At 43.6% G+C, this 19,253-nt stretch overlaps 1 protein-coding gene across 9 annotated transcripts in view; it reads right to left on the reverse strand.

Moving 5' to 3' along the window:
* The window catches only part of LOC124116684 (sodium-dependent proline transporter-like), a 105,778-nt gene that overhangs the window by 40,381 nt on the left and 46,144 nt on the right, over positions 1 to 19,253 (reverse strand). Inside the window, exon 1 of one of the 9 annotated variants that reach the window (XM_048395139.1) lies at positions 6,721 to 6,863. The exons of 7 other annotated variants lie outside the window; for them this stretch is intronic. The gene's annotated coding sequence lies outside the window, so the exon portion shown is untranslated. Of the gene's footprint in view, positions 1 to 6,672; positions 6,864 to 19,253 lie in introns of those variants that run through there. One more of the 9 variants, XM_048395140.1, reaches the window with a different exon arrangement.

Below are 19,253 nucleotides of genomic sequence, written 5' to 3' on the forward strand. Positions count from 1 at the left end.
CGAAAACACTGAGCTTGTGGATGATAAAGACAAAGATGTGCTTGGATGTTTCCTCTCAAAACTAATGTGTATGCATGAAGAGATGAATGAACGCTTTACAGTTATCTATGATAAAATGAACGATTTCCAGTCTAAATATGAAGAGGACATGTTTCACATGATTACTGCATTAGAAGAAAAGAACAAAGAACTTGTTTTCCTTAAAACTAAAGTTCAAGAGAGTCAATCCCGCGAGGAAAAACTTAAGCATGATGTGTTATCACTGAAGGAAGACCTACAACGTAAGAATGTAGATATTAAAGAGCTCCAAGAAACTCTGCTTACAAGAATATCAACAATTGATAAACGAACGTCTGCTATAGATGGGAAAATAGATTGTATGAGCACCAGAAGTAAGCTATTGTACTCAGAAGCCGTCAAAAGTGCGAATCCTGATGACCTGCGTGTGACATTTGAAAATATAACAACAACCCAAGCAGCAGCTCATTGTCCAGCAATTAGTGATGGTGACCCATCTGGATCAACAAACTCAACAATCCGAGACCACAGACAAAAGCCAAACAATGTGAAACACTCGCGACAAGAAACATCTCGTGACCACACGAACAATGAACCGTCCCTTACTATTACATGCGAAAGCCCCAGTGAAGAAAATCATGCAAGCCAATCAAGAACAGTCCAGCTGAACGATCAGTGGAAAAAAAGCCTTCTCTGGGGCCTCTCGCTTTAAACAAAAGAGGCTTGTTCTGTCTTATGTAAAAGCTGACATGCCCTTTGAAATTGTACAAGACGCGATCAAGGACTATGCAACACAGCGTGGTGTTACAATTAGCTATATGAAGCTCCTTAAGCATTGGGAAGGCCGAAATCCAACTTACACAATACGTGTAAATATGCCAACACAATGTGCAAAGGCAATATTGGCCGATGAAACGTTCTGGCCTGAAAATGTTAACTGCAGAGAATGGGTACCAAAAAGTTCTTGGTATGCATATGACAACTCAGGAGCCAAGAATGAAAAGCTATACTAATAATAAACATTATACATAGTGCACTGTTACTACTCGGTATGCTTCGAATAGCAACTTGGAACATACGAGGCATTATGCACGGTACACATCAGTTATGTACCAGACTAGACAGCACAGATCTATTCTTTGTGACTGAACATTGGCTAAGTGAACAAAATGCCTCCCTTATGAACACTATACATGATGATTTTGATGTTTACTATAAATGCAGCTGTACCAGTACTTCTCAGCGTGGGTCAGGTGGTATAGCAACCTTCATACGTAAAGGCGATTGGTGTAGGGTATCCGTAATCAATACATCACAAAGCCAAAATGTAATCGGAGTAAGTCTACAAATAGGTAGTAACACATTATATGTGATAGGAACGAGATTACCTTCCACTAACATCTTAGACAGTGTATACTTTGAACAGCTGGATTATGTGATGGAACTGTATGACATATACTCGCAATATGGTCTTACTATCCTTACTGGAGATTTTAATGCAGATATACGACAATCTGCTGTCCAAAGAATGAGATCTCGCTGTCTTCAAAGGGTACTAAATGAATGAACCCTATATTCAGTTGTACCATTAGACGATATTACTAAGTATACGTTCTCAAACAAATGTAAAGATGTGAGAACAATGATAGACTATATGTTTGTGAGTGTTGATTATCTGAATAACGTTATTGGTTATACCATTGATACTGATATACCATATACTGTCTCAGACCATCTGCCTATCCTTCTGTGTATAACAAATGACTGTCCTAAAAAAACATATGGTGGATATAAGCTCAATTGGAAGAAAGCGTGTGATACTGATCTTATGCTGTATCGCTATGAAACTGAAAATTACTTTCGTGAAGACATATGCAAGTTGTCCCAATTCCCATCCCACAATGAATATATTGAAACGTATAATAAGTACATTACAGATGCCCTCCATGCATCTACTGCAGTAAGTATCCCATCAACAAAGTTTAAATCCTACCTCAAACCCTACTGGAAAAAAGACAACCTGAAGTTATTACATGATGAAATGCGCAGTAAAAGACGACATTGGCAAGAGAATGGCAGGTCACATGCTAAGAACGATGAGAACTTTGCTAAATATAAAGAAGCAAAGCGTAGTTTTAGAAGACAGCATCGCAGATCCAAACAATCGCTCATAGATAGCAGACTGAAAGAACTTTATGAGGCAGCTGAAATAGATGTACATGAATACTTTAAAACTGCTAAACGATATCACAAAACTAAGGACCAAGTACACAAACTTCTTTATAAATGTAACCAAAGTAGTAACGCGGAAGGTATTTGTGGAATCTTTGGTAAATACTTTCGAGACTTATCAATCCCAACCATGGAAAGTCATTTTGACTGCTCTTTTGCTGATGAAGTAATATGCTCAGTCAAAAATATTGAAAACAACGAAACATCTGATGCTGATACCGATGTAACTGCTAACCATCCATTGAAGAGACCATTCACCATTGCAGAGGTAGTAAGTACAGTTAAAGGACTGAAAAACAATAAATCTCCGGGACCTGATGGGCTCACAAACGAACATATTAAGTATGCGGGAAGATCTTTATTAAAGCATATTATGGTTTTATTCAATGCTATTATTAAACATGAATATATACCCAAAATGTATCATATTGGCGAAATCTTACCAGTACATAAGGGACGAGGAAAAAGTAAAAGTGATCCATCTAACTACAGGGGCATAACACTAACTTCAGTCCTAAGTAAGCTTTTCGAAAGAATGCTTCTCAACAGAATCGAAAAATGGATAAGCGACGATGTAACCTTCCCTCACCCACTACAGTTTGGATTTAGAAAAAATGCTGGTGCTGAAACGGCGGCTCTCACTCTTCTAGAAAGTATTTCATACTTTAACGAAAGAAACTCACCAGTTTATTGTGCCTTCCTCGATAACGAGAAAGCCTTCGATCGTGTTTGGCTTGACGGTCTCTTCTACAAATTACATAAATTTGGTATCAATGGTAAATTATGGAGAATTCTACGTTTGTCTTACAATTCTATGTACTCATGTGTTAGCTTTGCCGGCTTCAAATCTGATGTTTTCCCTGTTAAACAGGGTGTAGGCCAGGGTCGTGTCATATCAGCATGGCTCTTTACTCTTTATATAAACGATTTGCTTCATGAACTAAGCAATTCCGGTTGTGGACTATGTCTCCCATGGGGACGATGCCCAGGAATACTGTTAGCAGATGACACGACCTTGATCAGCTGTAACACAACAGGTCTTCAAATGCTCCTAAACGTTGCAGAAAATTATGGTAACAAGTGGCAGTTAAAATACAATGTGTTCAAAAGTGCTGTCCTAACTTTTGGATGTAGTAAAAAAATAGTGTCGCCTGAACATCTTTACATTGGTAAGATAAAATTACCTGTTCAAAAGGCAATTGTCTATGCGGGAGTGTACATAAGTACTGCTAAAACTTCGGTAGAAAGAACGAGGTTAGCATGTGAAAAACTGAGAAAATTGATAAATGTAAACCATGATTCTGGCCTGTACTTTGGTGGACTTAATCCTATAGCCGCCGTGCGCATCTGGCAACGAGTGATATTACCCTGTGGCTTATATGGATGTAATGTGTGGGGAAAACTATCATTAAAGGAACATGAAATGCTAGAAATCACTCAACGCTATTTCTGTAAGAAAATCCAGGGTTTTAATAAGCGTATGCCTAAAGAAATAGAGAGGGACACAATTGGTGTTATATCAGTACAAGGATACATTGATCAACAAAAGCTTTTGCTCCTTGGTAAGCTATGTAATTCAAACCTAATGTATATTTTCAAACAAATGTTTCTAGCCCGATTTGGACAGTTTAGATATAAAACAACACTAGTTAATAAGAACAAGTGGGACACGAAATCACCCATCTTTAGCATGCTACATCTTGTCTCCAAATATAATTTATCTGACGAGGTTAATGATTATATAATGTGTTCAAATTTCATCAAGAAACGATTATGGTCAAAACTGGTGAAAGAAAAGATTCACCTACACGAAAAACAATTACTAAACAATGCGTTTCTGAGCAGATTATCTCTGTCAAGATATCTAACAATACAATCTGGAAGAGAACATAGATTATGGAAACTTGCTCTCGATAGACCAGAATATTTTACTTCCTTAGCTAGACTAGTTCGCTTAGGTTCAATGCCAATAGAATCAAAGGAATGTATTTGTGGAACAGTTGCGAATGATATAGTGAAACACGTTTTCATGTCATGTCAAAAGAATTTAGAAGAAAGAAATATCATATTTGATAAAATCATTGATTTGCTTGATGTTAAAATATTTGTGAGAATCTGGGCAGACGATGACACCTTTCTGACTTTTTTGCTTGGCGGTTTACCTGAACAACTTGAAGTAGAATTAGACTACAATGTATGGGCAGAGAGCATGATAAATATTGGTGGTGCAGTAAAAAAGTGGGATGAAGTCATCCGAAGCTGCTTATACTAAACAATGTATGTATTGTAAACAAGTGTACATTTGTAAATAACACATGCTAATTGTCCATCTAATAACACAAATAATCAATACGATACATATGTATAATATTTTTTATGAACTACTTCTGACATATATGTAATATATATATGTATGTGTGTGTGCACATTTATACTATAGATGTTGTCCTTTCACTGTATACCTTGTACTCTTCATGAAATGGAGGAAATAAAGAAGATCTATCTATCTTCCCTACACAGGGTGGAGAGACTTCACATGAAGGTTGTACTTCCCTACACAGGGTGGAGAGACTTCACATGAAGGTTGTACTTCCCTACACAGAGTGGGGAGACTTCACATGAAGGTTGTACTCCCCTACACAGGGTGGGGAGACTACACATGAAGGGTTGTACTTCCCTACACAGAGTGGGGAGACTACACATGAAGGTTGTACTCCCCTACACAGGGTGGGGAGACTACACATGAAGGTTGTACTTCCCTACACAGGGTGGGGAGACTACACATGAAGGTTGTACTCCCCTACACAGGGTGGGGAGACTACACATGAAGGTTGTACTCCCCTACACAGGGTGGGGAGACTACACATGAAGGTTGTACTCCCCTACACAGGGTGGGGAGACTACACATGAAGGTTGTACTCCCCTACACAGGGTGGGGAGACTACACATGAAGGGTTGTACTCCCCTACACAGGGTGGGGAGACTACACATGAAGGGTTGTACTCCCCTACACAGGGTGGGGAGACTACACATGAAGGTTGTACTTCCCTACACAGGGTGGGGAGACTGCACATGAAGGGTTGTCCTTCCCTACACAGGGTGGGGAGACTACACATGAAGGGTTGTCCTTCCCTACACAGGGTGGAGAGACTACACATGAAGGGTTGTACTCCCCTACACAGGGTGGGGAGACTACACATGAAGGTTGTACTCCCCTACACAGGGTGGGGAGACTACACATGAAGGTTGTACTCCCCTACACAGGGTGGGGAGACTACACATGAAGGGTTGTACTCCCCTACACAGGGTGGGGAGACTACACATGAAGGGTTGTACTCCCCTACACAGGGTGGGGAGACTACACATGAAGGTTGTACTTCCCTACACAGGGTGGGGAGACTGCACATGAAGGGTTGTCCTTCCCTACACAGGGTGGGGAGACTACACATGAAGGGTTCTCCTTCCCTACACAGGTTGGAGAGACTACACATGAAGGGTTGTACTCCCCTACGCAGGGTGGGGAAACTACACATGAAGGGTTGTACTTCCCTACCCAGGGTGGGGAGACTACACATGAAGGGTTGTACTTCCCTACACAGGGTGGGGAGACTACACATGAAGGGTTGTACTCCCCTACGCAGGGTGGGGAAACTACACATGAAGGGTTGTACTTCCCTACCCAGGGTGGGGAGACTACACATGAAGGGTTGTACTTCCCTACACAGGGTGGGGAGACTACACATGAAGGGTTGTACTCCCCTACACAGAGTGGGGAGACTACACATGAAGGGTTCTCCTTCCCTACACAGGTTGGAGAGACTACACATGAAGGGTTGTACTCCCCTACGCAGGGTGGGGAAACTACACATGAAGGGTTGTACTTCCCTACCCAGGGTGGGGAGACTACACATGAAGGGTTGTACTTCCCTACACAGGGTGGGGAGACTACACATGAAGGGTTGTACTCCCCTACACAGAGTGGGGAGACTACACATGAAGGGTTGTACTTCCCTACACAGGGTGGGGAGACTACACATGAAGGGTTGTACTCCCCTACACAGGGTGGGGAGACTACACATGAAGGGTTGTCCTTCCCTACACAGAGTGGGGAGACTGCACATGAAGGGTTGTACTTCCCTACACAGGGTGGGGAGACTACACATGAAGGGTTGTCCTTCCCTACACAGGGTGGGGAGACTACACATGAAGGGTTGTACTTCCCTACACAGGGTGGGGAGACTACACATGAAGGGTTGTACTCCCCTACACAGGGTGGGGAGACTACACATGAAGGTTGTACTTCCCTACACAGGGTGGGGAGACTACACAAGAAGCTTGTACTCCCCTGGACAAGGTGGGATCATGGCCTGACATTATTATAACAATGTTCACCAATCACACACCAAGGACTGTAACACTTACCACTGAAAACACCATATCCTAGGACGCTCTATATCCTTGTAAACTTACTATTTCCTTGAAAACTTTAGTTCTTGAAATCTCTATTTCTTGAAAACTATTTCCTTGAAATCTCTCTTAACCTTGAGGACTGTTGTGTGATGTACCATGATAGCGCAAGGGTTAACATGGACTACATGCCATCAGTGAAGCAGGAAGGAAGTCAGCCTTCATCACCAGCATGAGTGACATGTGATGTGGTACTGCAGCCTCTCACACCAGCCTGACACGACATACCCCCAGTGTGTTAAGTAACAACAGGAATCACTGTGTATGTAGAACTAACAACACTTGCATTGATAAGGTGTCATGACGTGGGCACAGTTTTCCATTTCATCCTACATATATCGAATACTAAACGAGCTCTTGTGTAATACTAATTTTATGAAACAAGTGACTAGTTCTATGCTGTGATATAACTAACAAATTTACAAGCCTCTGTCATAATAGCGTGAATACTGCAGAGTGTATCCTTAAACAACAGAGTGCATCCTTAAACAACAGAGTGTATCCTTAAACGACAAAGTGCATCCTTAAACAACAAAGTGTATCCTTAAACAACAAAGTGTATCCTTAAACAACAAAATGTATCCTTAAACAACAAAGTGTATCCTTAAACAACAAAGTGCATCCTTAAACAACAAAGTGTATCTTTAAACAACAAAGTGTATCCTTAAACAACAGAGTGTATCCTTAAACAATTAAGTTCATCCTTAAACAACAAAGTGTATCTTTAAACAACAAAGTGTATCCTTAAACAACAAAGTGCATCCTTAAACAACAAAGTGCATCCTTAAACAACAAAGTGTATCCTTAAACAACAAAGTGTATCCTTAAACAACAAAGTGTATCTTTAAACAACAAAGTGCATCCTTAAACAACAGAGTGTATCCTTAAACAACAGAGTGTATCCTTAAACAACAGAGTGCATCCTTAAACAACAGAGTGTATCCTTAAACAACAGAGTGCATCCTTAAACAACAGTGCATCCTTAAACAACAGAGTGCATCTTTTAACAACAAAGGGCATAATTAAACAGCAATCAATTACAAAGCCCCTTCAACATGTGTCTACATGTGATATGTTACAGTGGTTACAATAACACTTCTAAAACTAACATGACACTTGACATGTGCAACATGTGAAGCAGTAGGGTCCTCCTTGTCAAATACTAGGATTATAATATCTTGTCCATTCTTTCAGTTTCATTAGTGCTGATAAATAGTGAAATGTTTCCTATTTTCCTGTCAAAGTCTCAGCCAGCAGCGAGCCAGGTAACCCTAGTCATTGACAAAGTAGACACAATTTATGGATAACAACTTCTTTAATACTGTAAAGGCAACATTTCGGTATAGATTCTTATACCGTTGTCAAGCAAGACTGAATGAGGAACATTGAACAGAATATAGTTAGTAGGATTAACAGTAGAGGTTTATTAAATTGACTGCAACGTTGGACAATCCTATGTAGGTGAAATATCCAGACCCATCAACACCAGAATCAAAGAGCACAAAACCTCCACCATCAAATCAGACAGAAAATCAGCCACCTCGGACCATATCAGCAACTGGGACAACGTCCAAATCCTCTGCAAGAACCTCCATGACTTCACTAAAACTAACAGAAGCAGTCCACATTCACTGCCACAAGCCATCAATCAACAGAGATCAAGGCTATTTCATCCCATCCGCCTACTATGAACTGATTAAGCAATAATCACCAAACCCTACTGTCCCTTCCACGGTTTGTCCCCCCTACGTGTCATATACACATTTTATACAAAATTACATGATAGTTTCTTAAAGAACTTCATCCGTCATGGGTCTTAAAATAAACAAAATTCAGATTTTGTTGGGTACAGGGTATTCATGGTCAAGTACCGTATTGATGTTTCATACACTTTTCTGGATTTCGAGTTATTTTGCAATTCATCGTTCTCATTTGGAGTCAAACGGACTGTAAGTAATGCCCATCAAACAATTCAACCCTAGTCATTGTCAGCATATCCAGACAAGGCTCGTAAAGACCCATTCTGACAGCAGCATGATCCAGTGGGCACCTCACCACCTCATCAGGAAACTCCCCAAACAACCTCAAACCAAAATGCAACTAATCATTCCTGAACCTAGTGTAATTAAACGTTAACCTCAAAAGTGATTTTCAGTTAGCCATTGCTGATACAGCCTGCCAGTGAAATGTGCTGGAGTATGGTGATTCCAGTAAAAAGCACTACCTCCACTACAGTAAAGTTTTTGGTGTGTTGCAATCAGCGGACCCAACTGTCGCCAGAACGTGCGTTGAATCACCCCTCGGTGAAGAGGCACCATGCAGAGGGCAAACAATACAAGTCACACAAAAAGTACCCAACACAAATCAATGCCAGTGTTTTCGCAATGTAAACATGTCAATCTGACAGCAACTTCAAGGAATTTAACATCAGGGCTTTTAAATATTTAACACACAGTGTGACAATGACATGATTGGTTGTTTGTTACAAGCCTGGAGCCTTGACTGGACTGGCAGGTGGAAGCTGGGTATATGGCGCTGTTGTCACCGACTACCAGAAGCCAGCTGTCAGTGTGTGGACCAGGCAGTGCTTGTTTCATTATCGGTCAGTACAAGGCCTGTCACCGCCTTGTCACCCACAGACAGTCATAACAACTTGCAAAACACCACATATATCATAGACTTTTTTTTCTTTTTCACCTAAGGAAATGAAGTTGTGACTGTTGATTGTTCTGTGGGAATGGATTCTGCAGGCGTGATCAGTCATCTGCTGAGCGACTGCATGTAGTCTCAGGAACATCCTGCTCTTCCGTCTCCTTTATGTAAATTCAGGCTCATTGATGTCTAACAGCAGTAATCAGGTTGTACAAAATGTCATTGCACCTACAACTAGTTGTCTCTGTCTTGGATTGCAGCTAATTATTGTACAGTGTTCAGAACTAAGTTGTATGTCACTGAGGGGTGGAGGTTCAGGAGGCTATGGAATCACATACTACAGTAGCAAACTTAAGGACACCTGGACCCCTTTATTTCAAACTGTGTGTTGACAAACCCTGCATTCCTCCCGTGACCACACCCGACCCAAGCCTGCACATCTCTCCAGTGAGCAGTGCAACACCTTGGTGTTGCCACATATGTGAATGTGTAAGGATGGGATGCAGAATGTTCAGCAACCAGTGTTTACGTTGGTGGCAAAGTGTTCAAATAGACGGAGTTGTGACAAAGAAAACTTCATCGCAGCTTGGGCCAACAACAATCAGGCATGATGTGAACCCGAAAACCAAAAGCAATGTTATGTTCTTTAAGCCTTACAAGTACTCCTGAATCCAGATTAACCGTGTTTGACTGTTTGAGCTTACACACTGTCTCCCCCGGAGTGCAGCCTACACAAAAACAAAGTGTCTACTTGATGAGGCGGTATGATGTCATGCATGGCATGAAGTATGTTCCCTGGGGAGTTGAGATGACAACAGCTCACACAATTACACAATAAGCTCTGTGTTGAAGTGCGTGTAATATGTCTAGGGAGATCCTACTATGATAGTAAAACTGGCGCCACCACATTCTTGAAAGAGACTTGTTCCTCCTATTATATACACCAGTTTATTCCCCCTTGTGATCAGAGTGGTGTTTGCAGCAAATTGTCTTTTTTCATTATTACAACAATTAGAGATTGTTTTCAACAAACAACCCCCATCTGTTGTTACAATCTCAGCAGCAATAATGTCAACCCTTCACAACCTCCATCTGTTGTTACAATCTCGGCAGCAGTAATGTCAACCCTTCACAACCTCCATCTGTTGTTAGAATCTCAGCAGCAATAATATCAACCCTTCACAACCTCCATCTGTTGTTAGAATCTCAGCAGCAATAATGTCAACCCTTCACAACCTCCATCTGTTGTTACAATCTCGGCAGCAATAATGTGTACCCTTCACAACCTCCTTCTGATGTTACAATCACGGCAGCAATAATGTCAACCCTTCACAACCTCCATCTGATGTTACAATCTCGGCAGCAATAATGTCAACCCTTCACAACCTCCATCTGATGTTACAATCTCGGCAGCAATAATGTCAACCCTTCACAACCTCTATCTGTTGTTACAATCTCGGCAGCAATAATGCCAATCCTTCACAACCTCCATCTGATGTTACAATCTCGGCAGCAATAATGTCAACCCTTCACAACCTCCATCTGATGTTACAATCTCGGCAACAATAATGTCAACCCTTCACAACCTCCATCTGATGTTACAATCTCGGCAGCAATAATGTCAACCCTTCACAACCTCCATCTGTTGTTACAATCTCGGCAGCAATAATGCCAATCCTTCACAACCTCCATCTGATGTTACAATCTCGGCAGCAATAATGTCAACCCTTCACAACCTCCATCTGATGTTACAATCTCGGCAGCAATAATGTGTACCCTTCACAACCTCCTTCTGATGTTACAATCACGGCAGCAATAATGTCAACCCTTCACAGCCTCCATCTGATGTTACAATCTCGGCAGCAATAATGTCAACCCTTCACAACCTCCATCTGATGTTACAATCTCGGCAGCAATAATGTCAACCCTTCACAACCTCCATCTGTTGTTACAATCTCGGCAGCAATAATGCCAATCCTTCACAACCTCCATCTGATGTTACAATCTCGGCAGCAATAATGTCAACCCTTCACAACCTCCATCTGATGTTACAATCTCGGCAGCAATAATGTCAACCCTTCACAACCTCCATCTGATGTTACAATCTCGGCAGCAATAATGTCAACCCTTCACAACCTCCATCTGTTGTTACAATCTCGGCAGCAATAATGCCAATCCTTCACAACCTCCATCTGATGTTACAATCTCGGCAGCAATAATGTCAACCCTTCACAACCTCCATCTGTTGTTACAATCTCGGCAGCAATAATGTCAACCCTTCACAACCTCCATCTGATGTTACAATCTCGGCAGCAATAATGTCAACCCTTCACAACCTCCATCTGATGTTACAATCTCGGCAGCAATAATGTCAACCCTTCACAACCTCCATCTGATGTTACAATCTCGGCAGCAATAATGCCAATCCTTCACAACCTCCATCTGTTGAACTTGTTACAATCTCGGCAGCAATAATGTCAACCCTTCACAACCTCCATCTGTTGTTACAATCTCGGCAGCAATAATGTCAACCCTTCACAACCTCCATCTGATGTTACAATCTCGGCAGCAATAATGTCAACCCTTCACAACCTCCATCTGATGTTACAATCTCGGCAGCAATAATGTCAACCCTTCACAACCTCCATCTGATGTTACAATCTCGGCAGCAATAATGTCAACCCTTCACAATCTCCATCTGATGTTACAATCTCGGCAGCAATAATGCCAATCCTTCACAACCTCCATCTGATGTTACAATTCCGGCAGCAATAATGCCAATCCTCCACAACCTCCATCTGATGTTACAATCTCGGCAGCAATAATGTCAACCCTTCACAACCTCCATCTGATGTTACAATCTCGGCAGCAATAATGCCAATCCTTCACAACCTCCATCTGATGTTACAATCTCGGCAGCAATAATGCCAATCCTTCACAACCTCCATCTGATGTTACAATCTCGGCAGCAATAATGCCAATCCTTCACAACCTCCATCTGATGTTACAATCTCGGCAGCAATAATGCCAATCCTTCACAACCTCCATCTGATGTTACAATCTCGGCAGCAATAATGTCAACCCTTCACAACCTCCATCTGTTGTTACAATCTCGGCAGCAATAATGCCAATCCTTCACACACTACAATTAGCAGTGGCCAGTGGCAATCCACAACACAGGCTGTATCTGGGAGCTGACAGCTCCGATGTGGGAGGACAGAGTGACACTGATTGTAGAACTAACCATGGATTGAAAGTCAGGATCATGCTGCTGATAAACTAAGGATCATGATCATCTTGATTCAAAGACTCAAATCTTAGTAACAATCAGCAGTGTCCTCAGGGTGGGTGATGTACCACTGTGTACCACCAGTGTCACCAGGGTGAGCAATGTACCACTGTGATCAACCAATGTCCTCAGGGTGAGCGATGTACCACTGTGTACCACCAGGGTCACCAGGGTGGGCAATGTACTACTGTGTACCACCAGTGTCACCAGGGAGGGCAATGTACCACTGTGTACCACCAGTGTCACCAGGGTGAGCGATGTACCACTGTGATCCACCAATGTCCTCAGGGTGAGCGATGTACCACTGTGTACCACCAGGGTCACCAGGGTGGGCGATGTACCACCAGTGCCACCAGGGTGAGCTATGTACCACTGTGATCCACCAGTGTCACCAGGGTGGGCGATGTACCACCAAGGCCACTAGGGTGAGCTATGTACCACTGTGATCCACCAGTGTCACCAGGGTGGGCGATGTACCACCAGTCCCACCAGGGTGAGCTATGTACCACTGTGATCCACCAGTGTCACCAGGGTGGGAAATGTACCACTGTGTACCACCAGTGTCACCAGGGTGGGCAATGTACCACTGTGATCCACCAGTGTCACCAGGGTGGGCAATGTACCACTGTGATCCACCAGTGTCACCAAGGTGGGCAATGTACCACTGTGTACCACCAGTGTCACCAGGGTGGGCGATGTACCACTGTGTACCACCAGTGTCACCAGGGTGGGCGATGTACCACTGTGTACCGCCAGTGTCACCAGGCTGGGCAATGTACTACCAGTGTCACCAGGCTGGGCGATGTACGACTGTGTACCACCAGTGTCACCAGGGTGGGCGATGTACCACTGTGATCCACCAGTGTCACCAGGGTGAGCTATGTACCACTGTGTACCACCAGTGTCACCAGGGTGGGCAATGTACCACTGTGTACCACCAGTGTCACCAGGCTGGGCGATGTACCACTGTGTACCACCAGTGTCACCAGGTTGGGCAATGTACCACTGTGATCCACCAGTGTCACCAGGGTGAGCTATGTACCACTGTGATCCACCAGTGTCACCAGGGTGGGCAATGTACCACTGTGTACCACCAGTGTCACCAGGGTGGGCAATGTACCACTGTGATCCACCAGTGTCACCAGGGTGGGCAATGTACCACTGTGTACCACCAGTGTCACCAGGGTGGGTGATGTACCACTGTGTACCACCAGTGTCACCAGGGTGGGTGATGTACCACTGTGTACCACCAGTGTCACCAGGGTGGGTGATGTACCACTGTGTACCTGCAGTGTCACCAGGGTGGGCGATGTACCACTGTGTACCACCAGTGTCACCAGGCTGGGCAATGTACCACTGTGTACCACCACTGTCACCAGGGTGGGCGATGTACCACTGTGTACCACCAGTGTCACCAGGGTGGGCAATGTATCACTGTGTACCTGCAGTGTCACCAGGGTGGGCAATGTACCACTGTGATCCACCAGTGTCACCAGGGTGGGCAATGTACCACTGTGTACCACCAGTGTCACCAGGGTGGGCGATGTACCACTGTGTACCACCAGTGTCACCAGGGTGGGCAATGTACCACTGTGTACCACCAGTGTCACCAGGGTGGGCAATGTACCACTGTGTACCACCAGTGTCACCAGGGTGGGTGATGTACTACTTTGTACCACCAGTGTCACCAGGTTGGGCAATGTACCACTGTGTACCACCAGTGTCACCAGGGTGGGCAATGTACCACTGTGTACCACCAGTGTCACCAGGGTGGGCAATGTACTACTGTGTACCACCAGTGTCACCAGGGTGGGTGATGTACCACTGTGTACCACCAGTGTCACCAGGTTGGGCGATGTACCACTGTGTACCACCAGTGTCACCAGGGTGGGTGATGTACCACTGTGTACCACCAGTGTCACCAGGGTGGGCAATGTACCACTGTGATCCACCAGTGTCACCAGGGTGGGCAATGTACCACTGTGTACCACCAGTGTCACCAGGGTGGGCAATGTACCACTGTGATCCACCAGTGTCACCAGGGTGGGCAATGTACCACTGTGTACCACCAGTGTCACCAGGGTGGGTGATGTACCACTGTGTACCACCAGTGTCACCAGGGTGGGTGATGTACCACTGTGTACCACCAGTGTCACCAGGGTGGGTGATGTACCACTGTGTACCTGCAGTGTCACCAGGGTGGGCGATGTACCACTGTGTACCACCAGTGTCACCAGGCTGGGCAATGTACCACTGTGTACCACCACTGTCACCAGGGTGGGCGATGTACCACTGTGTACCACCAGTGTCACCAGGGTGGGCAATGTATCACTGTGTACCTGCAGTGTCACCAGGGTGGGCAATGTACCACTGTGATCCACCAGTGTCACCAGGGTGGGCAATGTACCACTGTGTACCACCAGTGTCACCAGGGTGGGCGATGTACCACTGTGTACCACCAGTGTCACCAGGGTGGGCAATGTACCACTGTGTACCACCAGTGTCACCAGGGTGGGCAATGTACCACTGTGTACCACCAGTGTCACCAGGGTGGGTGATGTACTACTGTGTACCACCAGTGTCACCAGGTTGGGCAATGTACCACTGTGTACCACCAGTGTCACCAGGGTGGGCAATGTACCACTGTGTACCACCAGTGTCACCAGGGTGGGCAATGTACTACTGTGTACCACCAGTGTCACCAGGGTGGGTGATGTACCACTGTGTACCACCAGTGTCACCAGGTTGGGCGATGTACCACTGTGTACCACCAGTGTCACCAGGGTGGGTGATGTACCACTGTGTACCACCAGTGTCACCAGGGTGGGCAATGTACCACTGTGATCCACCAGTGTCACCAGGGTGGGCGATGTACCACTGTGTACCACCAGTGTCACCAGGGTGGGTGATGTACCACTGTGTACCACCAGTGTCACCAGGGTGGGCGATGTACCACTGTGTACCACCAGTGTCACCAGGGTGGGCGATGTACCACTGTGTACCACCAGTGTCACCAGGGTGGGCGATGTACCACTGTGTACCACCAGTGTCATCAGGGTGGGCAATGTACCACTGTGTACCACCAGTGTCACCAGGGTGGGTGATGTACCACTGTGACTGAGACCAGCTAGGAGGAACCTGTAGATAATCCTCCCCAAGAGTATTGATTAGGTGTAGACTAGGGTTGTTATGATTCACTCGCGTATTCGGTGAATCGAACAGTATCCATTCATGAATTGAATTCGTTATTCGTGGCCACTAGAATCGAATATTTATGAATATGAAAGCATTTGCATTTACATAAAAATACCCATAAGAACATATTATATGCATAGATTTCTTCAAAAGACAACACTCTTATACTATTTAGTTTGTGACAGTATTGTGGTCACTGCTCATTGTCACATTTGAGCAGATACTAGTACCTGGATAAGTGCAGTATATACATGTACAATATATTAATAATTCACAAACCATGTAAAATAATTTATGTTGTTATCGCTTCACTTAATATTACAAATAATAAATCAGCTGCTGACTTGTTATTGTATTCGTGAATAAGCATTCGTATTCGTATTCGTTACCCTATATTGTGATACGAGTCGTATTCGCCTCATACTGTATAAATTGCAGCCCTAGTGGTGACCTAACCCACCAAATTAACCCCAAGCAGCATATAAACTTGGTTACCAGAGATAAAAACTGAATATTGTTTGTACATCAACTCCTGGCCTGGTAGAGGTGAACTGCTGCTGACTGCGCCCTGCTGACATTTGGACTGCCATTTACTTCACACTGTCACCAGACAAGGTACACTACTTTAAGGCCCTTATTTTTATATTTGTAGGATCATGGAACCACAAACCCCATTTTTCTGTAAAATTTAAAAAAAATAAAATAAACCAATTATACACTTATTTTTTTCAGCTGACACATCATACACACAAACTTACTCTGAAATTACACTATAAATCCTCCATAAAACGTATGATGGTCAATTTGACATTATTATTTCGCCAAATCGATCAGTCGACAGATCATAGCATAATTTTTCTTGCATGATAAATATAGAGTTATGTCCCTTGTCCTTGATACACAGACTTTGCTAAAATTAACTACTTTCATCTTCTGAATAAAAACAACAAAACATGAATCTTTTAGCAGATGATGGCGCAGAAATTGGCAAATTCGTATATTTCTTTATTTTTTTTGCCCCCTCCTACAGGTAATATTTGTAAAATCATTCTGTGATCCAGTTTAAAAAAGAAACAGGGTCAGAATTTTTTTAAACAATTATTCCCTTCTCCAACTTCTGACTTTGACAAAAAAAATTGATCCAAAGTATAAATACTAATGGCCAATGAACACCGTCAATGATCACACAGACAAGTGGGCTACAGTTGGTTTGTCAAAGCTGCCCAGCAACTGATGACAATCAATTCTAAATCCAAGCTAACTATTTACATGATGAGGCATGAGGACTTCAAATCAAGAAATATTTCTCAACATTCCACATGAGTAACTTCATATGATCAATAATTAAACTATTAGCATATTTGCAAAGCTGGAGGTATGAACTCAGGCCCAGGGACAGAGGGAGCAAGTGCTGTCGTAACGTTTGTAAATGATATGCCTTAATTTCCCATCAACCGTGTGAGTCTGTCAACATGTTATAACTAGCCAATAACAAGACATAATTGTACAGTTGACACTGAATTGTGATACCATATTCATGAGTGCAAATACATGAAAATCAGAGAGGTGAACAGGTTAGACTTGGCAGTCATAACGCCGAAACCTATATTGCCACTGGCGAAGTCGGGGCATTTTTCACACATTGTCCGACTAAAGGGTAATTACACTTTTGTTAGAATTAATATATAAACTTAACGGCTTGCAGACTATAAGATGCTTCCTTAGAAAAGATGATATTGCCCAATCCGTGATCGGGAAACCTTCGCATTATTTACAATGACAATATTTATCACACAGGACGCTTTAATCACACTTGCTGGGGTTGCACATGAGTAGGCCCAGTCACAGTAAATGTATGAATTAGTGTCTAGCAGTATACTGACTTCAGAGTATTATACCCATCTTGCATACAAGCGACAGTTAAGGCCGCCTCATGTACACGCTACTTCTGCAACTGATCATCCTCTATATCTCTAGGGCTCACATACCAGGAAACCTACACAGGGAGTGAGTGAGTGAGTTTGGTTTAACGCCGCTTTCAACATTATTCCAGTTATATCACGGCGTGTCAGCTTAATGTGGGAGGAAAGCCGTAAGTGATGCAGGTCTCAGACGTTTACCACTTCGGTGAAACCCACGAGCACGGGTATGGTGCTGACAAACCTAGAAACATAATCGGGGTGAACCAGGATTCGAACCCACAATTATAGGTTTCTGGCATTCCCAGGGGACACAACTCAGAATTGCGGCACCTTAGGCGACTGGGCCACCCGTGCCCCACACACAGGGAGTGAGTGAGTGAAAGAGTATAGGTTTACACCGATTTTAGCAATATTTCAGCAATATCATGCAGCGACAATAGAAATGATAAACTGTACCCATGTGGGGAATTGAACCTGGATCTTCGGCGTTATGGGCGAACGCTTTCACCACTAGGCTACCCCACCGCCCCCTGCAGATATAGACGATAGTCATTGTTAGCAGAGAAGTATTACGAGAGCTGCCCTGTAATGCTAACAAGTGATTTTAGGAGAGCTACCCTGTAATGCTAACAAGTGATATTAAGAGAGCTGCCCTGTAGTGCTAACAAGTGATATTAAGAGAGCTGCCCTGTAATGCTAACAAGTGATATTAAGAGAGCTGCCCTGTAATGCTAACAAGTGATATTAAGAGAGCTGCCCTGTAATGCTAACAAGTGATATTAAGAGAGCTGCCCTGTAATGCTAACAAGTGATATTAAGAGAGCTGCCCTGTAATGCTAACAAAAAGTATTAAGAGAGCTGCCCTGTAATGCTAACAAGTGATATTAAGAGAGCTGCCCTGTAATGCTCACAAGTGATATTAAGAGAGCTGCCCTGTAATGCTAACAAGTGATATGAAGAGAGCTGCCCCGTAATGCTAACAAGTGATATGAAGAGAGCTGCCCTGTAATGCTAACAAGTGATATGAAGAGAGCTGCCCTGTAATGCTAACAAGTGATATGAAGAGAGCTGCCCTGTAATGCTAACAAGTGATATGAAGAGAGCTGCCCTGTAATGCTAACAAGTGATATGAAGAGAACTGCCCTGTAATGCTATCACATCTTCATGGTGATCAAGTCACTCTGAAATGAACATAACTTTCAGGAAAAAACAGTTGGTAAATTATCTTAATAAAGTATAATAAAGGTCAGGCCAGACACTCTCTTCATTTCCTGAAACTGCAGGAATCTAGACTTGCCCACTATTAAAGCCTTGCATGGGCTGTGTTGGGTATATTTGCTTCTCACCGGGGTCTGTAGAGGTGAGCCATCCACACACACATCAGCAGGCCCTGTATGACATGCCTGATACAGCAGCAGTATCTCCACTCTTCCACATTGTTCCAGGACCAGACATCTTAGTCTGCACAGGAAATGCGG

Source organism: Haliotis rufescens, unplaced genomic scaffold (assembly GCF_023055435.1).
Source record: "Haliotis rufescens isolate VD_foot unplaced genomic scaffold, xgHalRufe1.0.p SCAF_14, whole genome shotgun sequence".
In the NCBI taxonomy this organism is placed as follows: domain Eukaryota; kingdom Metazoa; phylum Mollusca; class Gastropoda; order Lepetellida; family Haliotidae; genus Haliotis; species Haliotis rufescens.